This window comes from Podarcis raffonei, chromosome 1, assembly GCF_027172205.1.
Source record: "Podarcis raffonei isolate rPodRaf1 chromosome 1, rPodRaf1.pri, whole genome shotgun sequence".
In the NCBI taxonomy this organism is placed as follows: Eukaryota; Metazoa; Chordata; class Lepidosauria; order Squamata; family Lacertidae; genus Podarcis; species Podarcis raffonei.
The window spans coordinates 91,448,001-91,471,293 of NC_070602.1; the positions used below are offsets into that span (position 1 = coordinate 91,448,001).

Below are 23,293 nucleotides of genomic sequence, written 5' to 3' on the forward strand. Positions count from 1 at the left end.
GTTATTAGAAGTGAGTCAAAAGCCAAAGAACAAACAGAAATCCATCAGAACCAGGAAGTGTAATTGCTAAGGCAAGATCCCAGGCCAACAAGCCAATTTTACATAGCCCTTCCTGTCAAGGACACAACAATGCCAGCTTGAGTAGGCAGAAGTCGTGCAAAGCTCACTGCTAGGAACACACTCCCAAGTTCAAATAGCTCACCACACAGGGAAGATGCGCAAAAGCCAAAAGTCCTTAGTCCTAATCTTAACAGCTCCAAAGACACATCCTTTCTAACCCTTACAATGCTCAAGAGACCTGGCATTGAGTTAGACAAGTCTGATAGGGAAATTCTGCTGATGTTCTAACATGGGAAGCATATTGACTGACCAACCCAGGGAGCCACCCATATGATACACTTCCAGCTGCTATCCTTCAGCACAGCTCAACATCATTCTTTTTAAAAAATATTGGGAGTCCAACATAATGACCCATTTTCAGCCTATCACTTAACCATATTTTAGTACTGTGTGATAGGAGTCTTGGGCTGATGTGCTCCCCCCCCTCCCCCGAAGAGAAGTTGAGAAGTGTCTGCATCTCATTTTTCATTATCTCAGTTAACAAGAAGGGCAAGCTGTGGGTTAAATTACTGTTTAAAGCATGGTTTATACTCCTACCTTGTTATAATTCTAACTTGTTCAAACCATAGCCTGAGCTAGCCACAGTTTGTCCTTTCCAGCTCATACTTGGTCATTCCTGTAATGCTAAACCATGGTTCAGGGACTTAAATTGGCCAGTGTAGATGGAGGATCTTCCAGTGGATAACAAGATAAGAGGTGTCAAAGAAGGAAGCACTTTTAGAAAAAGGCTTCTCTTTCCTCCAGCACTTTGCAGCAGGCAGGTCAATTGTATCTGAACAAAAAAGACACTTCCTAAAAAGAAATACAGTGGTACCTCAGTTTATGAACTTAATGGGTTCCGTAAGTCCATTCTTAAACCGAAACCGTTCTTAAACCGAGGCACGCTTTCCTTAATGAGGCCTCCCGCCGCCGGTGCCCTTCCACCATTTGGATTCCATCCTTAGACCGAGGTAAAGTTTGCAAACCGGGACACTACTTCCGGTTTTGCAGAGTTCATAAACCGAATCATTCTTAAACAGGACTGTTCTTAGACCAAGGTACCACTGTACTGGAAAGAAGACTGCTGGTAGTAAATGGTGGTTGACTGCAGCAGTTAAATGGTATGTTGCAACAGAGTAGGCACTGACTCTGTCCAAGTGTGAATTTTAATTTAGAAAGTTGCAAATCAATGAGGGTGATATCCAGCTAAGCCATAAGGTTGTTGTTGTTGTTGTTGTTGTTGTTGTTGTTGTTGTTGTTGTTTAGTCATGTCCGACTCTTCGTGACCCCATAGACCAGAGCACGCCAGGAACTCCTGTCTTCCACTGCCTCCCGCAGTTTGGTCAAACTCATGCTGGTGGCTTCGAGAACACTGTCCAACCATCTCGTCCTCTGTCGTCCCCTTCTCCTTGTGCCCTCAATCTTTCCCAACATCAGAGTCTTTTCCAGGGAGTCTTCTCTTCTCATGAGGTGGCCAAAGTACTGGAGCCTCAGCTTCATGATCTGTCCTTCCAGTGAGCACTCAGGGCTGATTTCCTTCAGAATGGATAGGTTTGATCTTCTTGCAGTCCATGGGACTCTCATGAGTCTCCTCCAGCACCATAATTCAAAAGCACCAATTCTTCGGCGATCAGCCTTCTTTATGGTCCAGCTCTCACTTCCATACACCACTACTGGGAAAACCATAGCTTTAACTATATGGACCCATTAATTTCAGTTGGTCTACTCTAAATGTAACACTGAATGTGGAACGCTGTGGGGGTTTTTCTTTTTTACTTCATGTTCTTCACACATTTTCTTTTTGTTTATAACAGGTGCCCAACTTATATACGTAGTGAATGTATTCTGGTTTGTCAAAACAACTCTAATGGAGAAAGGGGAGGGTCGTATAAGATGGTTCAACCAGATGGGCCTTTGTCATGTGAATGCTCCCCACCTTTTAAAAAGATAAAGCCTGTCAGTTAAAGAGTGCCCAAGTGGACCCTGTATTGATGGAGGTGCCAAACTAACTTCTTTGCATTTAATGAATGGGTGGTATTAGCCCAAAAGAGTGCAGCAATGTTTGGCAATAGGCTCTTCTCGTGCATTCAAGACTGGTTATGGACTGGTCCAAGATGGGATCATAAATGGTGACCATCATGGTGTGCTTCAATTCTGAACAGGGGACACGGTGGCAATCAAGAGGTGAAGAGGTGAATATTTGCTTAATATTTCCCTACATTTCCCTAGTTTTTAATTGAATTTGTGTTTCAGGAAAATTGCCTCAGGTGCTCCTGTTGAAACAGTGAGAGGCCATTTTCACTATATTTGAAGCTTTGAACTTTGTTTATCATTGTCTACACACTGATATCAGTGCCCCTCTGAGTCTTTTTGCAGCCATCAGATTAGAATAATGAATACCTATTTTACAGAGCTCATTTTGATTAAATGAAACATACTGCATGATGTATTCCTCTCACAGTAAAGTGACACCAGAGTCCAATCCTGCACATGTCTACTCAAAAGAGTTAATATTTAAAAAACAATATTTTCCAATCCTAAAAAAAAGAATGCATTAACTCCTTCAGAATAAAAAAAAAAAAATTTGGCAGGCACAGCAGTCCAATTGTATCCTCATGAAATCTCATTAATTGCATGTGTTGGGAGACTCCTTGTATTTAAAAAGAAGGAAGCAACATAAACTGGATAATTATGCCACAAAGGAATAAATCTGTTTTGCTTTGCTCATGGTTTTGTTAACGTCAGTAAAATTATTGGTCCATATCTGCCCTTGTGCAACATCAGTGGCTTTGATATTTACACAATAAAACAGCTAAATTTACACTTGGGATAAAATTCATCCCATAAACTGAACTTGGCCTGAAAGCACACTCCAAATCAGTAAAGGGGAAATTATTCAATTTACACGGACTCAAGAGAAAGTGAAATTCATATATAACTGTGGTTCCCGAAGTCGTCCCCCCCCCCAAAAAAAACGCCTACTTGAAAATTGCTGATGGTCTTGGCAGACCCCTTAATGATTTTTCTCCCTATTGCAGTAATTGTAATGCCCTACAGAAGCTGTATGATTTTAATTGTATTTTTTATTGCTTCTTTTATTTCTTATTTTTTTTTTAGTCTGCTACAATTTGCATTCCATATAATGCTATTTAAGAACTAAAAGGAGCAACAAAGATACATTTAAAAATCAATATGAATAATCAAAGCAGTCAGGGCTGTGGACCACCTGTATGAAGTTCATGGACCACTTCTGGTCTATACATCACAGTTTGGGAACCTCTGGGATACAAAATTGGGGGCAGGAGAGGCAACTAGTCTGTGTACCCAAAGTTGTGTAGAACTAAGAAGATTGGGAAAATGTACTGTATCTTTAAAATAAGACTGCTTTTGTCTTGTTCCATGAAACTTTCACAGAATAAAAATAGTATTCTGTAGCAATGTTACCCAAACTCATAATTACATACTTCAAAATATGTCTCATATATATCTATATCTATATCTGTCGCTTGATTGTAAGAAAATCTCTAAGCAGTTTACAATAAATATTTGACATCATCAATAAAAAACAACAAGATCCGGCAAGGTTAGAGTGCAGCAGCCTAGTGCAGCATCCCAGCAGCGTAGACCATCTGTTCCCGTCCCTCCTGTGACACAGGGGGAAGATACTGCACAAGCTGGGTTAAAAGGAATGGCCTCAGAAGAGGGATTCACTTCGGTACTAAGCAAAATTTATGAAAAATTGGAAAGCCTAAGTAAACAAGTTACTGAACAAACAACTAAAATTGACCAGAATACTGTTAGCATTCATAGCTTGGGACAGAAGGTGAATTCCAATACAGAATCTATTGGAAAATTGTTGCAAGAATCTGCCTCTAATCGAAAGACAGCTGAGGAAGCAAAAGAAAAAGCAACGGCAGTAGAGGAAAAAATAAAACCGATGCGCAAACAGCTCGGGGACCATCAGTCGCTTCTGTCTATGATTGAATTGAGGGAGAAACAGACTAATTTGAGGATTAGGGCGGTACTGGAACTTGAAAAAGATAACCTATGTGACTACCTTGAGCAGGAATTTGTAAAATTTTGGAATCTGGATGCTAATCAAGATTTCAAGATAGTGAGTGCTTTCAGACTTCGAAGAGGAGGGAGAAAGAACAGGGTGAGAGACTGTTTGGTCAGCCTCCGAACGAAAGAAGAGAGAGATAAAATACTGAGTCTGCACTACCAGAAAAGCTTGGAAATAAACGATTCAAGAGTGGAGATTTTTAAGGATATTCCGAAACATTTACTGGATCTTAGAACTAACTACGGAGATTTGGTGGCCCTGCTGAGAAGAAACAGAATTGTTTTTAGGTGGGAATTCCCCCAGGGCCTATCCTTTACATTTAAAGGAAAAAATTTAAAATAAGATCAGTGGAAGACAAGGAAAAATTTCTGAGAGACCACGAATAAGACCTGCAGAAAGAAGCTTTAGAAGAGTTAAGAGCCTCAAAACCAGGAGTACTAGACATAGCACCACCATCTTTGGGACTGGACAAACCAGCAAAAGTGATACCACCGTCAGAACAAGAGGAATTATTGGGAGCAGCCGGAGGAAAGTAGAATAATTATACAATGCCTCTGCAATTGCTAAGTTGGAACATTCACGGATTTAACTCCCCAGAGAAGAGAAGGAAAATCTATCATTTATTGAAAAAGGAACAGTTGGACTTAATTTGTTTACAGGAAACACATGTGATAAGGCTACACAGGAAAGTATTGATTAATAAAAGACTGGGTCAAGAGTTTATTTCATCGGATAAGGTCAAAAAGAGAGGAGTTGTAATTTATGCCAAAGAGAGCCTATCACCGAAATTTGTTTTTAAAGATGATCAAGGAAGATTTGTGGCAATCGAAATTCAATCACAAGGAGAAAAAATTTTAATAGTAGGAGTTTATGCACCAAATGAGGGGAAATCTGATTTTTTAAAGAAACTGCATGAGACATTGTTAGACTACATGGATTACAACATTATCATGATGGGAGATATGAATGGAGTGGTATCTACAAATATGGACAAGTCGCAGAGACAGATTGTAACTAAAGATGGCAGACTACCAAAAACCTTTTTTGAACTGACTGACAATATGGACTTGATTGATATTTGGAGAATTAAGAACCCCTTAGGAAGAGAGGGAACATTCTTCTCTGAAGCCAAAATGACATGGACTAGAATTGACCAAATATGGATAACTAGAGGACTGGCACCTAAGACTCGAAAAGTGGAAATTTGCCCAAAAACTTGCTCCGACCATAATGCTGTGAAAATGGAGATGAAACTAACACCAATCGGTTCCTTCAGATGAAGGGTGAATGACACCTTATTTAGAGATCAAGAGGTTGTTAAGAAGGCCCAAAAAACCTTGAGAGACTATTTTGAGATAAATTTGAACACTATTATTGAAAAAAGAATAATCTGGGACGCAAGTAAAGCAGTTATGAGGGGGTTTCTGATCCAACAGAATACAATAAAGAAGAGAGCCCAAAATGGAAAAAAAAGATAAAATTTTGGAAAAAATAAAAGAGGGTGAGAAGAAACTAAGAGCGAAACCAAAGTCACAAGAGATTCTGAGAGACATAAAGTTATATCAAGTGCAATATATGAGATGATGAACCAGGAAATTGAATGGAAAATTAAACAAATGAGACAAAAGACATTTGAATCGGCTAATAAATGTGGAAAATTGTTAGCTTGGCAAATGAAAAAAAGGCAAAAGCTCAATACTATCACTAATTTGGAAGTGGAAGGAAAGAACATTCAGAATCCAGTGGAGATTAGAAAATGCTTCCAGAGGTATTTTAAACAGTTATATACACAAGGGCCACAGAAAGAGTTTGATATAGACCAATTTTTAAAAACAAATGGATTACACAAAATCTCTCAGGAAAACAAGATAATGCTGAACCATAAAATTACAGAACAGGAGGTAGAAGGTGCCATTCAGAATATGCAGTTGGGTAAATCTCCAGGGCCGGATGGTTTAACCTCAAAATATTATAGATCTTTGAAGGATGGGTTAATTCAGCCACTAAAGGAGGTTTGTAATGAAATTTTGGAGGGGGAAAAGGCGCCAGAGTCGTGGAAGGAAGCTTATATTACACTTATACCGAAAACTGAGTCGGAAAAGACACAACTTAAGAACTACCGCCCCATATCCCTGCTCAATGTGGATTATAAAATATTTGCTGATATTTTGGCTAATAGATTAAAAAAAGTATTAGTGGTAGAGATACATAAGGACCAAGCTGGCTTTCTCCCAGGTAGGCACTTGTCTGACAATACGAGGAACATAATCAACATTTTGGAGAAGTTGCAAGTGAATATTAATACTAAAGCAGTTTTAATTTTTATAGATGCGGAGAAAGCCTTTGATAATATTTCTTGGAATTTTATGAAGAAAAATCTCCAGGGGATGGGGGTGGGTCAAGGGTTCGAAAATGGTATAAGTGCAATTTACTCAGAACAAAAGGCTAAGCTAATAGTCAATAATGTGATGACAGAGGAATTTAAGATAGAGAAAGGTACACGACAAGGCTGCCCAATTTCCCCATTGCTTTTTATTTCGGTCCTGGAGGTTTTGCTAAATATGATTAGAAGGGACCGTCTGATTAAAGGTATCCAGGTCGGAGCCAAACAATACAAATTGAAAGCTTTTGCAGATGACCTAGTTTTGACATTACAGGAGCCAGAATCTAGTACGAAAAGAGTATTAGAACTGATTCAAGAATTTGGTCATGTGGCAGGATTTAAGCTGAACAAGTCAAAAACTAAAGTTCTTGAGAAAAATTTAACACCAATTGAGAAAGAGAGGTTTCAGAAGGAGACAGGTTTAACATTAGTTAAGAAAGTAAAATATCTGGGGGTTAATATGACTGCTAAGAACTTAAATTTATTTAAAGATAATTATGAGAAATGTTGGACAGAAGTGAAAAAAGACTTAGAAATATGGTCAAATTTGAAGCTTTCCTTGTTGAGTCGAATTGCAGCTATAAAGATGAATGTATTGCCAAAAATGTTATTTCTGTTTCAATCATTGCAAATTTTGGACAAGATTGACTGTTTCAAGAAGTGGCAGAGAGACATTTCTAGATTTGTCTGGCAGGGCAAGAAGCCCAGAATAAAGTTTAAAATATTAACTGATGCAAAGGAAAGAGGCGGATTTGCCCTGCCAGATCTTAAACTTTACTATGAATCAGCAGCATTCTGCTGGTTGAAAGACTGGCTGCTTCTTGAGAACACAGACATTTTGGATTTGGAAGGTTTTAATAATGTTTTTGGGTGGCATGCATATTTGTGGTACGACAAGGTTAAAGCACATAAAGCATTTAAAAACCATATTGTCAGGAAAGCATTGTTCAATGTCTGGATAAGATACAAAGACTTATTGGGGGGGGGGAACCCAAGGTGGTTGTCGCCAATGGAAGCGAAGGCTCAGAAAAAGCTCAATATGGAGGCCAAATGGCCAAAATATTGGGAAATATTGGAACAAGGAGATAAATTGAAATTGCAGAGTTTTGAGAAATTAAAAGATAAAGTGCGAGGCTGGCTTCATTATTATCAAATAAGAGAGGCCTATAATTTGGACAAAAAAATTGGCTTCCAGGTGGAAAAATCAAAACTGGAAACAGAATTGTTAGATCCCAAAACTAAGATACTATCAAGAATGTATAACTTGCTGTTAAAATGGAATACGCAGGATGAAACGGTTAAATCTGCAATGATTAAATGGGCACAAGATATTGGTCATAACATTATGTTTGCTGACCGGGAACAGTTGTGGACCACCGGTATGAAATTTACGGCATGTAATGCCTTAAGAGAGAATATTATGAAAATGATATATAGGTGGTACATGACACCAGTCAAGCTTGCAGAAATATATCATTTGCCTGATAATAAATGTTGGAAATGTAAAGAAAATGAAGGTACATTCTTTCACCTTTGGTGGACGTGCCCAAAGATTAAGGCTTTCTGGGAGATGATCTATAATGAAATGAAAAAGGTATTTAAATATACCTTCCTGAAGAAACCAGAGGCCTTTCTCCTGGGCATAGTCGGCCAATTGGTGCCAAAGAAGGACAGAACTTTCTTTATGTACGCAACAACAGCAGCAAGAATACTGATTGCAAAGTATTGGAAGACACAAGATTTACCCACCCTGGAAGAGTGGCAGATGAAGGTGATGGACTATATGGAATTGGCGGAAATGACTGGCAGAATCCGAGACCAGGGAGAAGAGTTGGTGGAAGAAGATTGGAAGAAATTTAAAGACTATCTACAGAAATATTGTAAAATTAATGAATGTTAAAATGATGATTGGATTGAATAGGGGGTATTAGCAACAAAGTTAATAAGAATATGCAAAAATGAATTGATAATGGATGAAAATATAGAGTTATAATATGTTAAGATATAGAGTTAAGATAAATGAAAGAGGGTAAGGATTTGCTGATTTGATTATCTAAATGGGAATACAAAAAGGGGAGGTGTGAAGAGGTCAAGAAAACAAGTTAATGAGTATAAAGTTATAAAAAATGGATTTGTTTTTAAAAAACAAAACAAAAAAAACAAAAACAAAATATGTCTCATCTATATCTATATCTATATCTATATCTATATCTATATCTATATATGTCGCTTGATTGTAAGAAAATCTCTAAGCAGTTTACAATAAATATTTGACATCATCAATAAAAAGCGGTTTAAAAAGAATTAACAACGTTTTTAAAATAATTAAATTCAGCAGTGAATGTGCCAAGTGCATAACAATTGGGTGCAATATCAACTGATTGTTTATCTCAAATGTAAGGCTCAAAGTACAAACAGAACTAGAGAAATGCACCTAAAGGGGCTCTTTTCCAGTTGGTTACAGCATGGTCTGGTAAAGCCAAGGTTGCAGGTTTGATCCCCATAAAAGGACAGCTGTATATTCCTGCATTGCAGGGCGTAAGACTAGATGAGCCTCAGGGTCCCTTCCAATTCTATTATCTGTTTCCACATCCTATACTGAATGCATCCTATATTCAAAAAAGGAAAGCTAGAGTAAATATTTTTGTTGACTTTCAACTCAAGCAAAAGGAAGCCTTACTGCACTCACATGGAACTTGCTCCCTACTTATTAACATGTGTATCATAAGTACTGCTGTCATGAAGACAGCCACACATACTTTGTGAAACCGATCAAAGCAGCTGTCATCAAAAAAAATTCTGGGAAGGTATTTAGTAAATCCTTACAAAATGAATTAACCTACCAACTGGAATTTTGCACACCTCACAATGTAACCATGTTTTGCATAAATACACCCTGTTGGGAGTGTCAAGTTTTTCAAACACCAACCTGAAAAAACTATTAAGAGCTTTTACTCTGAAACCACAGCACAGTTGTAGTTCCAGGAGTCTCTCTTACAGCTCTTCCTCTTCTGCTTTCAACTGCTGAAGAGCGACAAGATTCTTAACCTTTCACAGCTTCCTTAGCAAAATATACACTACTATACGTTCACTAATGAGCACAGAAGGCAGGCATGAGACTTTCACTCAGGAACATAGAAAGCTGCCTTATACTGAATCAGACGATTGCTGACCCTGATTGGCAATGGCTCTCCAAGATTTCTAACAGTGGTCTTTGCTAGTCCTACTAGGAAATGCAGGTGTATCCCTGTTTAAGACCTATGTGGCTGGACTTGCTTAATTAAGCAAGGATAAGATAATCTGATTTTGGTTTACTTGTCCGCAGGTTCTGGTCATCTGCCACTTGCTCTATTCTAATTTTCAGTACAGTGGAACCTCGGTTTTCGAATGTAATCTGTTCCGGAAGACTGTTCAACTTCTAAAACATTCAAAAACTGAAAGCGGAAGCCTCAATTCAATAGGGAAATTCAAAATGGAAGCTGTGTTGGGTGTTCAGGTTCCAAAAAACAATCAAAAATCAGAGCATTTACTTCCGTTTTTTTGTTGTTCGGGAGCCAAAACATTCGAAAACGTAGCCGTTCAAGAACCGAGGTTTGACTGTAACAAGTTCTCCTGCATTGCAGCCACATTTTACTTATATTACTCTTAATACCTACTAGACACGGGGCATCCTAGCCCCTGGCAGGGGTTGTCACTCATGTTCAAGGCTCCAGCTAGCCTGCAATAGAAGCCTTGTACTGATATTTTGGATTTGTAGGAGAGGACTTGCTTTTCCCTTTCCTTTCCACACCATGGTAAAATATGGTCAGGTTGGAGAATGGAAAGGGGAAGGTGGTCACATGAGAGATGGCCAGAGTGTGTACTCTCCCCTAACTTTATGTCCTCAAAGGTTGATGGACTACATCATCCTGACACAAAACATATGGAAAGAGGTAGGTTGGAGAAGGTTGCTGTAAAAACCAAGGAGAGAACTTGCAGCTGCTGGAAAGACGCAGCAAAGAGACTGGCATTCAGGCGGGAGAAGTCACAGACAGTTCCAAGGCAAATACTGAAGTTCCCAAGGAAAAGGATAGGAGATTGAGAGAGAGGAGAAAAGGAAAGTCATGCATCAAAGTCAGACACAAAAGAGGCAGATTTAGTAACCTTTGGGGATCTTCCTCCTTCTGTCCCCTCGTGGAAAATTATCCCTGCAACAATTATATTCTTCTTCAGAGAATTGCAGGCAGTCTATTCTGGTTAAAGCAATAATAAAGTTGAAGCTCCTTGTTTGCCCAAGCTCATCACCGTCTCAATTTTATTCATCAACAGGAAATGGTGAAAAGCCTATATTATAAGTGAAATCTTAACCAGACTGCTTCATTTTCAGTCTTATTTTTCTCTTTATTTGTTTAAGCATATCTTAGCCAGTACGTGGTTATACTTCTAAGTATTTAAACAACAATAGCTGGTGTCAACTTTGCCACCATCAATCCTATGCACCATGATTTGCCGAATCCTACTGTTTCAATTTTACAGTGTTGGTCTTTTAAACCAGTTCTCTTTTAACACTCTTCCTTCTTTTGCATACCCGGTATCTTCAGGGTGCGGGTGGCGGCAAACAGTAAAAGTCCTCCCACGAACATATTGAATTCTTTCGTTAAGCAAGAGTCTAATTAAGAAAATCATCGTAAGATCTTCAGGGTTTGAACTTCAGAAGGTGTTTTCTTGAAACAAGAGAACTGTGGGTGTTTGATCTTAATGGGAAAGAACATTTCCCTATCTGAGTTTAAGGGAAATGATTCAAACGATTCTGCATTCCCTTCAGAGCCTTCTGAGAGTCACTTTGGCAGCTTATCGTGGAGGGCATCAGTCTGGCTCTCAGACAAGCCTTCAGTGAGTACACTTACAAGTCATTGATTCTCACTTCATTCTGCACAAGCTGCACTAGCCTAGCACATCCTCTAGAAAAAATGCACACATTTTTAAAGACTGGAGACAAAGCAAGGCAGTTGTAAATAATGTTACCAAAACAAAGCACAAAAAATTGGAGAATTTACAGGGACTATTCCAAGCCAATGGTAAATTGATACCAAAGAAAGATGTTAGAAGGTGAAGATAGTGGTTACAAACCTACATTCCAAGGGGTCACAGGAAGAAACAGATTTACATTTTTAATACAGTGGTACCTCGGGCTACAGACGCTTCAGGTTACAGATGCTTCAGGTTACAGACTCTGCTAACCCAGAAATAGTACCTCGGGTTAAAAACTTTGCTTCAGGATGAGAACAGAAATCGTGAGGTGGCGGTGTGGCAGCAGCGGGAGGCCCCATTAGCTAAAGTGGTGCTTCAGGTTAAGAACAGTTTCAGGTTAAGAACGGACCTCCGGAACAAATTAAGTACTTAACTTGAGGTACTACTGTACTGCAATCTACTTCAATAGTTAAAATAATTGGCTGTTCTCATATATTATACTGTCCAAACAGGATATTTTACAACAGTCTGGACATTCCACATATTTTAAATACTCTAGTTCAGTTAAGAACAGTTTCAGGTTAAGAACGGACCTCCAGAACGAATTAAGTTCTTAACCCAAGGTACCACTGTACTCTCTCCCTCCCACCCTCGTTTCAAAAAAATTAAGCAGCTCTCCCAAAGTTTTGGAGGTTTTTCTTGAAAAACGTACAATATATTTATATAATATATTAGACAATCTACTGGAGGTAGATAATGGAGGGGGAAAGATGACATTAACTTGAAGAATCAGAGCAATGGCAAACTATCTGAGCCACACCAACATCCTATAAAGTGACACAATATCAGGATCTTTGGTGGATGGCAAGTAGCTTATCCTTGGAGAAGGTATTCTGGGATGCCTTAATATGCCTAACAGCTTGTGGTGAGACAGAAGACAAACAGGGACTCTCCGATTCCCCATCTGAGGTCAAATTTTCTTACCTTCCTTCCCGTCCTAACTTTTGAAAAACAAAAACAGTTCACCAATATTAAGGCAAAATCGCATGCAATAAAGCAGCAACAAAATTAATCCAAACAAAGACCTTTAAAGTTCAGGCAGAACTAAATGCCTGGATGAAGAGATGCATTTGCCAAAATCACTAAAGAAAGGTGCTAAGCGAATGGTCGTGGAGAGGAAGTTCCATAAACAGGGCACCACTAACAATAAGCCCCTGACACTGATAATCAGGTCCCTCACTTCAGAAGGCAGGAAAGTTCAGAGTTGGGTCTACAACAAAAGCCTTAATATTATGCAAAAAGTGGTGTAGTGGCTACAGCTTTGGACTACAGCCTGGGAGACCAGGGTTTAAATGCTCAAACATGAAACTCACTGGGTAAACTTGGGCCAATCAATATCTTAGCCTAACCTACTTCACAGGGGTGTTGTGAGGATAAAATTGAGAGGAAGAGAACCAGGTATGTCACCTTGAGCTCCTTAGAAGAAGGGTGGAATATAAATGAGATGATAGATAGATGATAGATAGATAGATAGATGATAGATAGATAGATAGATAGATAGATAGATAGATAGATAGATGATAGATAGATAGATAGATAGATTAGATAGATAGATAGATATCCAATTGGAAGATAGTTCAGATACTGAACTGTTATGAATTTAGACCTCAAAACCAGCAGTTAGAACTGTGCCTAGTGGGATGCAAGTGGCACTGCCACAGAGCTAGGGCTTGCCGATCAGAAGGACGGTGGTTCGAATCCCCAAGATGGGGTGAGCTCCCGTTACTCAGTCCCTGCTCCTGCCAACCTAGCAGTTCGAAAGCACGTCAAAGTGCAAGTAGATAAACAGGTACCACTCCGGCAGGAAGGTAAATGGCGTTTCTGTGCGCTGCTCTGATTCGCCCGAAGTGGCTTAGTCATGCTGGCCACATGACCTGGAAGCTGTACACCGGCTCCCTCGGCCAGTAAAGCAAGATGAGTGCCGCAACCCCAGAGTTGTCCGCGACTGGACCTAATGGTCAGGGGTTCCTTTACCTTTACCTTAGAACTGTGCCTAGAACAAGCTGGTAGTCAGATATGTTCCCTCCACCCAATACCAGACATCATTTCCAAACAGCATTCATAGGAAGCTTGCAGAAGGCATGGGGGCCCTGTGGTCTTCCATATTTAGTCCCATCATCCTGGGGTTGGGAGTTGTCAGCCAGAAACATCTGGAGGACCACATGTGAAGTGCAGTGTGCAGGTCAGCAGCAGAAGTTATGCAGTCTCCTCACTGCTCCCCTTTCCTCTTCTCCACTCACAACATCACATGGATGGTGTTACCTTGCCCTCCTCTCTCCCCCATTGCTGTGAGCAGGGAAGCCCCACCCATCAACCAACAGCAGACTTCCACAGAACAGAGGGGTAAGAGATTGAGAAACAGAGAAAGAAGCTGCAAAGAGGAGGCACCACAGGAATCACAGAGGAGCCCACAGAAAGTTGAAACCAGCTTGGATAACTTGCTGCAGGACGAGTGGTGAATGTCTGGCCCACCAGATGTTGTTGGGACTCTAACTCATGCACCTCAATTAAAGATGCTTCCTCTGCACCTGGTATCATTTCACGCAGACTTTTACTACATCCACTCCTGTAGGGACTGCAAATTCATTCAGCCAATACACCTTAATAACTCTGAAGATGATGTTATGCCTTATCCGATTGATGATCTGCATTTTAATATCTCCCTAAACACATATTTACCAGCAGAGTCATAAAGCTGTTTAAAATCTATTGTAGCAAACTCTCCTCTTACTTCCAGAGGTTGGTTGGTTGGTTGTTTATTTATTTGAAAAATATTTGCTAAACAGCATTCCAGCTCTTGCTTCAATTGGGCTTGTGATGAAAAAGTGTAAAAGTAGTGTTGGCTAATATGCCCACTCATATTATAAATGACTCTCCTCCACTTCTTCCTCTTCATTTTCACCATTATAAGATGTAAACATAAACAACACAAGAGAGGCTTAAAGGTGATGTAATCCTTGCGTACAAAAATGCACTACGGAGTACATTGCCAACCCAAAAGTCAAAATTATAAAAGAGACAAATCTCGAAAAGAAACTGAGTATTTATTTTGTGTTGTGCACACTGTAAAGAAGTAAGGCATGTTCAAGGTCACCGCATGTCTCACTAAGGCAATTTTCAAAGCTGTCACTTCCCAAAGGAAGATACTGACAGTGTAGCATTAGCACTGCATCTCTCTGATTAACTGTTTGCATTTCTCAGTCAGTATGATACGGGTATATCGAAGTATACACACCTAAGTAGAGGCTTCTTACAAAATAAAGTGAAGAGGAAGGAGAAGTTGCCCTGTTTGTCTTAAAATAAAACAAGGCTAAAGGAAAATGTATCAATAGATATTTGCATTCACTGCCAGCCATTGCAGTTTATATACAGAGAACATTAAACAGGCAAAAATGCAAATCAACAAATAAAAAATAAATAAATAAAAACTCTAGAGTGGCCTTACTTTAATGGCATCCACCAGAAATACTGTGGACTTCAGAGACACCAGACTATCTCAGTCTGCAAGGAGAAGACTAAAAGGAAAGCAGGTCAGATAGTACAGTTTCCTCTCTTCCTGCTCCTTGCCACAGTAATGGCTCATCCACACTACTGCTTAGGCCTGCTGCTTTCCCTCAGGAAAACTCCCTCTTTACTGCTAAATCAAAGCAAACATCAACTGGGTTTCCTCCAGATTAACATTTGCTATGGTTCAGCAGGAAAGAGGGAGATTTCCCAGGAAAAGCAGCGGGGCAAACTGAAAACTGTCCACACCTGCACTTTCTAGACATTGGACAAATTAAAGTGTTGACATACACCTTTCAGGTGTACATTATTCTGCCAATATCACATTAAGACAGGCCATGTATATTTTTGCCCTCATTGCGCCCCGAAGAAGCTACCTTATGCATCAACGTGGCTATCAAAAATGAGCTAGAACCCACAGAACAGCGTGCTCTTTACCTGGCTAGTCACAATGAGAACCAGCAGTGGAGACATTTCCCCCTCAGCAACCACAGTTTAACTGATTGTTTATTTTCACCTTCACTTAGCTGTATCCTTGAGTGTTTTGCTGCCCTTGAATATGCATCCACTCCTGAAAATGCTGCTACTATGGCAATACATTACTGCCTGACCCAGTTCTACCTGAAATCTAATCAGGGCTTTTAGGCTGGGTTTTGGGTGCTGCAGAATCATATTTGGCAAACTGAGCCAAGAGCTAGTGTAAGACAAAGCAGAATTGTACAAAGACTGTGCAGTCTAAGCATTTCTGCACTGTGCCCAGTTAAATATAGGCTCCAAATACTAGCTAATGAAGGCACTTCAAGAAATGTCTTTAAGGTTAATAGAAATAACGTCTGACTTGGGTAACTTGACATATTACTCCACTTACTTTCTCAACTCACATGGATAAAAATGAGGTGAACAGGTTTAAAATGGGGCACAAGCTGTTATATCGTAAACCGCGTAAACCTCTGATGAAGGGTAACATAGAAACAAATACATAAATAATATCTAGCTTATATGATTTTGGGTCTAATCTCTAAAAATCCATTCCTAATGGATTCCTAATGAAAAAAATCAAGAGATTTAAGTTTGGGGGGGGGGGATTTAATGAACTGAAAGTGATTTGAGACAAGTTTAGTTTTTCATAGTGTGCATATCTATTATCATTTGACCCGCTACGGACAATGGTCATGTGGATTTTGCTTTGAGACAATACAAAAAAATTGAAATGCCTATTAACCTGTTTGATTTGCTAACCAACATTAAGGCCAGGTTTTCCTATTTGTACATAACAAGAAACTCTAGGTGAACGTAAATCAGAATCTGTGAAGTGAAGACGGCATATGAAGGGGTGGGACGTGGAAGAAGCGCTCAGCACAAAGACTCTTTCATAGCTTCATAAACTGTGGTTGATGGAGCCTGGAATGATCATCCGAGCCAGGCCACTATGAGTAGCAATTTTATTTCAAATCACTTTCAGTTCTCTGAAGAACACCTTTGGGTTTTAAGATGACGCACCTGAAATAGTTAAAGGATGGAGCCACAGCATTTGCAGCGAAACTTAGACTCAGTCCTCCAAAGGGGGGGGCAGGGTAGGAAGGGGGTGTGAATGATTCAAATATTTAAATAAATTAAGCTCTGACACACTATAGCAAGAGATTTAACATAAAGCACAGAGCAACTCAGAATGTCAATCTGCCATCTCACACTGGCACTTCACCAATGAAAATGAAATATACTATAAACGAGCTCAAGTAGCAATAATCATGCTTTCATTGGTCTGTAGTACTGAAGATAAAAATTTGCAGAACATTAAACCAGCACACATCCTATCCACTTCTAGGCAATGGGCAATAAATACATATGTTCTACAAACGGGAGGAAATGTTACAAGACGCAACATGTGCTCCATATTTGAATGTGTGTTCCCACAAAATAAAGTAAGATTTGCTGCATAATGCATTCCCTGTTCAGGCAGAATCCTGCCTCCCCCATCCCCAAAAAAGCAGGGAACTTGCATAAAACGCAGACAAGGCTTCTCTCTAAACACGATTGTGACAGGTGCCCTATAAATAACAGCAGAGCCCGACAGAAACAGCACACGTTGCAAGTAGGAAGCCTAAGTGGCAAAGACATTTTCACTGGGCATGCCAACTTAATGAGAGTTGTCACCCAAACTCTTCTGCTTTGCTGCTAACAGGATGCAATAGCAAATGTGGGCAGCTGCTTATGAAGGAGTGGGCAGAGGTGGATGGTTTTTCAGTCAAATGAGATGTGGTGCTTTTAAGTGCAAGCTTCCTGCCAATGCCAGCACCCAAAAATCTTCTCTGTTTCACATCTTCTTATTTATTATTACATTTTATTCTCATTTTTGCGGTTACATTTTTACCGTGCCTTTTCTCCAAGAAGTTCCTTTTACCCTTGTAACAACTTTATGTGATAGGCTGTGCTGAGAGATGGGCACTGTGGCCAAGGTTACCCATTGTAGTTTGTGGCTGGACAGGTATTTGAATTGGCTGTGCCCAGATTTTAAATCCAACACCCTAAGGTAAAAGGTAAAGGACCCCTGGACGGTTAAGTCCAGTCAAAGGCAACTGTGGGGTGTGGCGCTCATCTCACTTTCAGGCCGAGGGAGCCAGTGTTTGTCCACAGACAGTTTTCCGGGTCATGTGGCCAGCATGACTAAACCAAAACACTGTGAAGGAAACCAGAGCGCACGGAAATGCCGTTTACCTTCCTATCGCAGTGGTACCTATTAATTTACTTGCACTGGTGTGCTTTCGGACTGCTAGGTTGACAGGAGCTGGGAGAGAGCAACAGGACTTCACCTCGTTGTAGGGATTCAAACCGCCGACCTTCTGATCGGCAAGCCCAAGAGGCTCAGGGTTTAGACCACAGTGCCACCTGCATCCAACACCCTAACCACGACATCACACTGGGCCTCTTAGCATACTTCAGGGAAAGAAATAAAATTCTTAAAACAAATTAACTGACCAAATGCATACAAATATGTGTACTACTTAAAGGGAAATTTATAATTAATATATGCACACACACATTTTTCTTCCTGTTCCCAAGCATGGTTACAAGAAAGAAAATACCTCCAAAACCAATAATAAGCAGTATAAGTTTTTAGAGTCAATAGTACTAGTTCAAGCCTACTCTAAAATCTATTTTTATGGCCAAGAATACACTCCCATAGAAACAGTAGGAAACAATCAGAACTGTGGAGGCTTAAAATCTATTATTTATTTATGACATGAGAAGGCAGGCCACCAATACAGAATTACTGTATTTTTCGCCCTATAGGACGCACTTTTTCCCCTCCAAAAATGAAGGGGAAATGTGTGTGCGTCCTATGGAGCGAATGCAGGCTTTCGCTGAAGCCTGGAGAGCGAGAGGGGTCGGTGCACACCGACCACTCTCACTCTCCAGGCTTCAGGAGAGCCCCAGCGCCAGCCCCACAAGGTCGGGGGACAGCGGGGAGGCAGAACGCCACCATCCCGCTGTCTCCCGATGTGGTTTGGAGGCTGACGGCGGGGAGAAGAGCGCCTCTCCCCGCTGCCGACCCCGCAAGCTCCGGGGACAGCTGAGAGGCGCAGCGCGCCTTCCTGCTGTCCCCGGACCTGGTCTGAAGGCTGGCGGCGGGGAGAAGAGCGCTTCTCCCCGCTGCCGGCCCCACAAGCGCCTGGGGGGGGAATAATTTTTTTCCCTTTATTTCCCCCCAAAAAAACTTGGTGCGTCCTATGGGCCGGTGCGTCCTATGGGGCGAAAAATACGGTATAATCCCACAGGCTACAAGTGGTATAGCAAAATTTGAGGAATATTTCCTGGAGTCAAAGAGAGGGAATCTGTGGTCCATCTGTGGCAATCATAATGGGATCAGAGTCAATAGATCAGAATCTAAACCACAACCAAGGGACAATCTGGGATTGAGGCAGCAACACAAAGCATGAAGTCCTAAACTAGACGCATCAGCCTCGACAGAAACCCAAAAGCAGAAACTGGAAAACTGGAGCAAAGCTTAAAGCCAAGTGATCAGGTCAGATCAATGAACCAATGTGGACGCAGGATAAAAGGGCAAAAGCAGGCTTATGGCAGGGTACATAGGAACCCACGAGTCAGACTGCTTTAGACAGGAGTATAAACTGCGGTCCTTTCCAAATTTGTTCCTGATAGTTGATAGTTTAAGCCCTTTCCTACTGGAACTACATTAGCCAACAAAGTCAAACTCGGCTGACCAACCATCTCTGGTGTCCCAGCAAAGGCACAATAGGCTGTTTTAACTTCCTTTCAAGGGACCATAAAAATGAAAAGGGCTGCCAAAGACTTGTCAGGTAGCCAAAACATGGGAGTTTATTGTGCCCCTGGTGGAAAGCAATACATGATTGGTGGGCTGTGTTTGATTTGGTGGCCACAAGCTATACAGGTCACATGACTGGTTGGGCAAAGGCTAGCTTAGTAAATTTCAAGTTTCACATCTCCTGGTAGAGATAATTTGACAGCAGCTCCTTTGTAAAGAAAGGGGAAGAAACAAAAACTGCTATGAGCCAACAATAACTCCTCCTTAATTACCATGTCAGAAGGTAGCTATGGTAAAGCAAGAGAGGAGCAGTTGTCAATAGCCTCCTAACCCTGGTGGCACATTTATTTTTATGACAAATAGGGGACGATGCTCAACAGCTATTTGATGAGCTATCTAACAGCTGCCAGGGACCATGCACTGCTGCTGCACAGCTGGAAGTGCATACCACTGCATCATTAAAAGGGCAATAACTGCAAGCTCACAGCACATCGAACACTGCCAACTTTGTTTTGACGAGTTATTTGTGGCCCTAATCAGCTGCGAAGGCTCTTTAGGAAACAGGCACTGTTGTAAAGAGGGATTAATCTTAGCAGCAACCATGCAGTTATTAAAAATCAGCTGGCACATAAAATCCTGATGGAGAGGTGCAAGTGTATGTCATGGCCGTACAAAAACGAAAAAAAGCAAAAAAAGCTATCAACTCTATTAAAAAGAAGAAGAAAGGATTGAAAGCTGCACAGCAGTAAATCAATAAACTGTGATAGTAAATATTGCTTGGAGGATGTCAGTAGAGAAAATCAGGCATCTCTAATATCCTCCTTCAACAGGGTTATCTATGGAATAACATCTTATATTATTATAGGTATGGTAGTGTTTTGCAGAGGACAAAAGCAAAACTGTAGGAGAAAATAGCTATTGCTGTTTGGAGGCTGACCTGGTTAATGTGTTGCAGTAAAATAAATAAAATGAATAGGACAAGGAAGGAGCTAGCAGGGAGAAGGGGAAAGAACATCATAATAGGAAATGGTCAAAATTTACAATTAGGCCTTACAAAAGCAACATTTCACTCAGGCCATAAAGGGTCATTCATTTCGTGCTATGGTCTCTGCCAGATTCTCACACAATCTATCAAAAACACTCTGGCTGGTCTCATTTGCACGCAAAGAGCTGAAACAAAAAATAAACACTGTGTGAGGAAAATTGGTTAATCAGCATTCATGGCAATTTAATAAACACAAATTAAAAATAAATAAATCTAGGCAGATCCCTTCTAATTCTCACTAGCGCTTGTTTATTGTGGTTTCAAAAACAGGAGCTCAAAAGAACCCAATAATTTAACAAGCATGCAGAAACTTTAGGCCAAAAAGGTCAGAGCAAGCACTCCAGATTTTATTGTTCAGCACCACTCCTGTAAATCAATTCAAAAAACCACACCACCAAATTCACACCCAGATCCAATATTTAAGCAAACTGCATCGAAGTGTGTGTTTCTGAGAAAGGCAGAAAGATTGATACACTTCATTTGAACTGTGCTCCTAAGGGGCTTTGATGGCACTTCTTAATGTCTGTGAGACTTTCCCCTCTCACTGTGTACTCCACTCAGGGTAGCTTCGTGCACAAAGTGCATGTAAATAGCATCATTTATTAAGAAGCAGGTGTGTATAGCCTGCAATATGAGGAAGATATATAGAAGATATAAAGAAAAGTGGACCATAAAGAAGGCTGATCACCGAAGAATTGATGCTTTTGAATTATGGTGCTGGAGGAGACTCTTGAGAGTCCCATGGACTGCAAGAAGATCAAACCTATCCATTCTGAAGGAAATCAGCCCCGAGTGCTCACTGGAAGGATAGATCCTAAAGCTGAGACTCCAATACTTTGGCCACCTCGTGAGAAGAGAAGACTCCCTGGAAAAGACCCTGATGCTGGGAAAGATGGAGGGCACAAGGAGAAGGGGACGACAGAGGACGAGATGGTTGGATAGTGTTCTCGAAGCTACCAGCATGAGTTTGACCAAACTGCGGGAGGCAGTGGAAGACAGGAGTGCCTGGCATGCTCTGGTCCATGGGGTCACGAAGAGTCGGACACGACTAAACAACAACAACAAATATAGAAAAGTAATACAAAGCAGTGAATAATGTAACCCTGTAGCCACTTAGGAGTAAGACTTCCCCAGCTTGGCACCATCCTGATGTTTTGGACTACAATTACCATAATTCCTAACCACTGGAAATGCTGGCAGGGGCAGGTGGGAATTAAGAGTCCCAAACACCTGCTGGACAGCAGGCTAGGACAGTTTGGAATAACTCCTACAGTGGGACTTTTGAGAAAGAACCTAAGAGCAATGCTGCATCACACCAAAGGCCCATATGGTCCAGACTAAAGATGGGAAGGCCTGGAAAAAACAAAAACAAAAAAGGGGGGACAGGGTATCCACTCTTTCTGATTCTTTTCTAGTCCAGCATCCTGTTCTCATATTCATGAACAAGACGCATGTGGGAAGCCCACAAGCAGGACACAACTCGAGTGCCATGTTTCTCAGCAAACTGGTTTTCAGAAGCAAGGCTCCTCTGATCTTGGAGCTAATGTGATGTAGTGGTTAAGAGCGGTGGATTCGTAATCTGGTGAACTGGGTTCGATTCCCCACTCCTCCACGTGCCGCTGCTGGGTGACCTTGGGCTAGTCACACTTCTCTGAAGTCTCTCAGCCCCACTCACCTCACAGAGTGTTTGTTGTGGGGGAGGAAGGGAAAAGGAGATTGTTAGCCGCTTTGAGACTCCCTAGGGTAGTGATAAAGTGGGATATCAAATCCAAACTCTTCTAGTATACAGTTACCATAGTATCTGTAGTAGCCATCGATGGCCATATCCTCCAGGAATTTGTCTGATCTGCTTTTAAAGCAGTCCCTGCTGGTGACCATTGCTAAATCCTGCGGGAGTGGAATCCATAGTCGGATTGTGTATTGTGCGAAGGGGGACTTCTTTTTGTCTTGTCCTGAGTTTCTGGAGCGTGACTGGATTACCAGTTTTGGCATTATGAGAGAAGGGTCAGACACTGCTTCCTATCTACTTTCTACACACCTTTTATAAGACAATACAACTCTATCATTATCTCCCTTTAACTCATTCTTTCTCAGACATGTGCAGGATCCACCTGCATGTTCTAATGTGTACTATGAACTGTGGACTCCCTGATACCATCCTACAATCAATAGTCCTAGATTGCTCAAGAGGTAAGTGGATTCAGCAGTCTGCAAGCTGAGAACATACAAACAAAAACATTCATGTAACCTGGTCTGGCCTATGTAAGTAGCACCACCGCTGTGCTGTTCCTTCCGCCCTTAACTCATCACTAAGGCAGTTGTGTTGTTCGGTGCTGTCTTGTACATGCAGTACTTGTCTGGGAGATTTAAAAGCATAACAGTGGTGGAATTGTGATGCTAAGAATAGCCATTGTCAGAGGTGCCAAGTTAATCTACGGAAGGTGTGTGTGACACATCCCCCTCAACAACTGTGCATATGCACAGGATGTGAACTGAGTACCAGCCGAAATGTGACGCTTCTTTCATTTCCAGCTGACTTGATCGCTAGCTTTAGTTTTAAACAGTATTTGGTGCTGGTCTCTCTTGTTTAGATGCAAATAGCAGCTGGTGGGATTTCTATATAGTGAGGGATAAATGGGAGACTCCCCCCCAAAAAAAAACCCATTTAAAAAATAATAATAATTACATTTCTAGCATAATTTTTAGAAGGACAACATCATCTAATGCCCCTTTAAATGTGTTGTGGAACGGGGGGTTATATATGCTTTTATTTTTATTATATATTTTGCGATTTTTATATTGTAGTTTTGAGCTGTGAACCACCCTGGGATCTACGGGTATAGGGCAGGGCAGTATGCAAATTTAATTAACAATGAGAATAAGAATAAATAAGAATAAGAAGGC

General features: G+C 40.8%; 1 protein-coding gene across 11 annotated transcripts in view; it reads right to left on the reverse strand.

Moving 5' to 3' along the window:
* The window catches only part of SEMA5B (semaphorin 5B), a 354,034-nt gene that overhangs the window by 250,173 nt on the left and 80,568 nt on the right, over positions 1-23,293 (reverse strand). Inside the window, exon 1 of one of the 11 annotated variants that reach the window (XM_053403846.1) lies at positions 15,001-15,055. The exons of 9 other annotated variants lie outside the window; for them this stretch is intronic. The gene's annotated coding sequence lies outside the window, so the exon portion shown is untranslated. Of the gene's footprint in view, positions 1-9,474; positions 9,548-15,000; positions 15,056-23,293 lie in introns of those variants that run through there. One more of the 11 variants, XM_053403839.1, reaches the window with a different exon arrangement.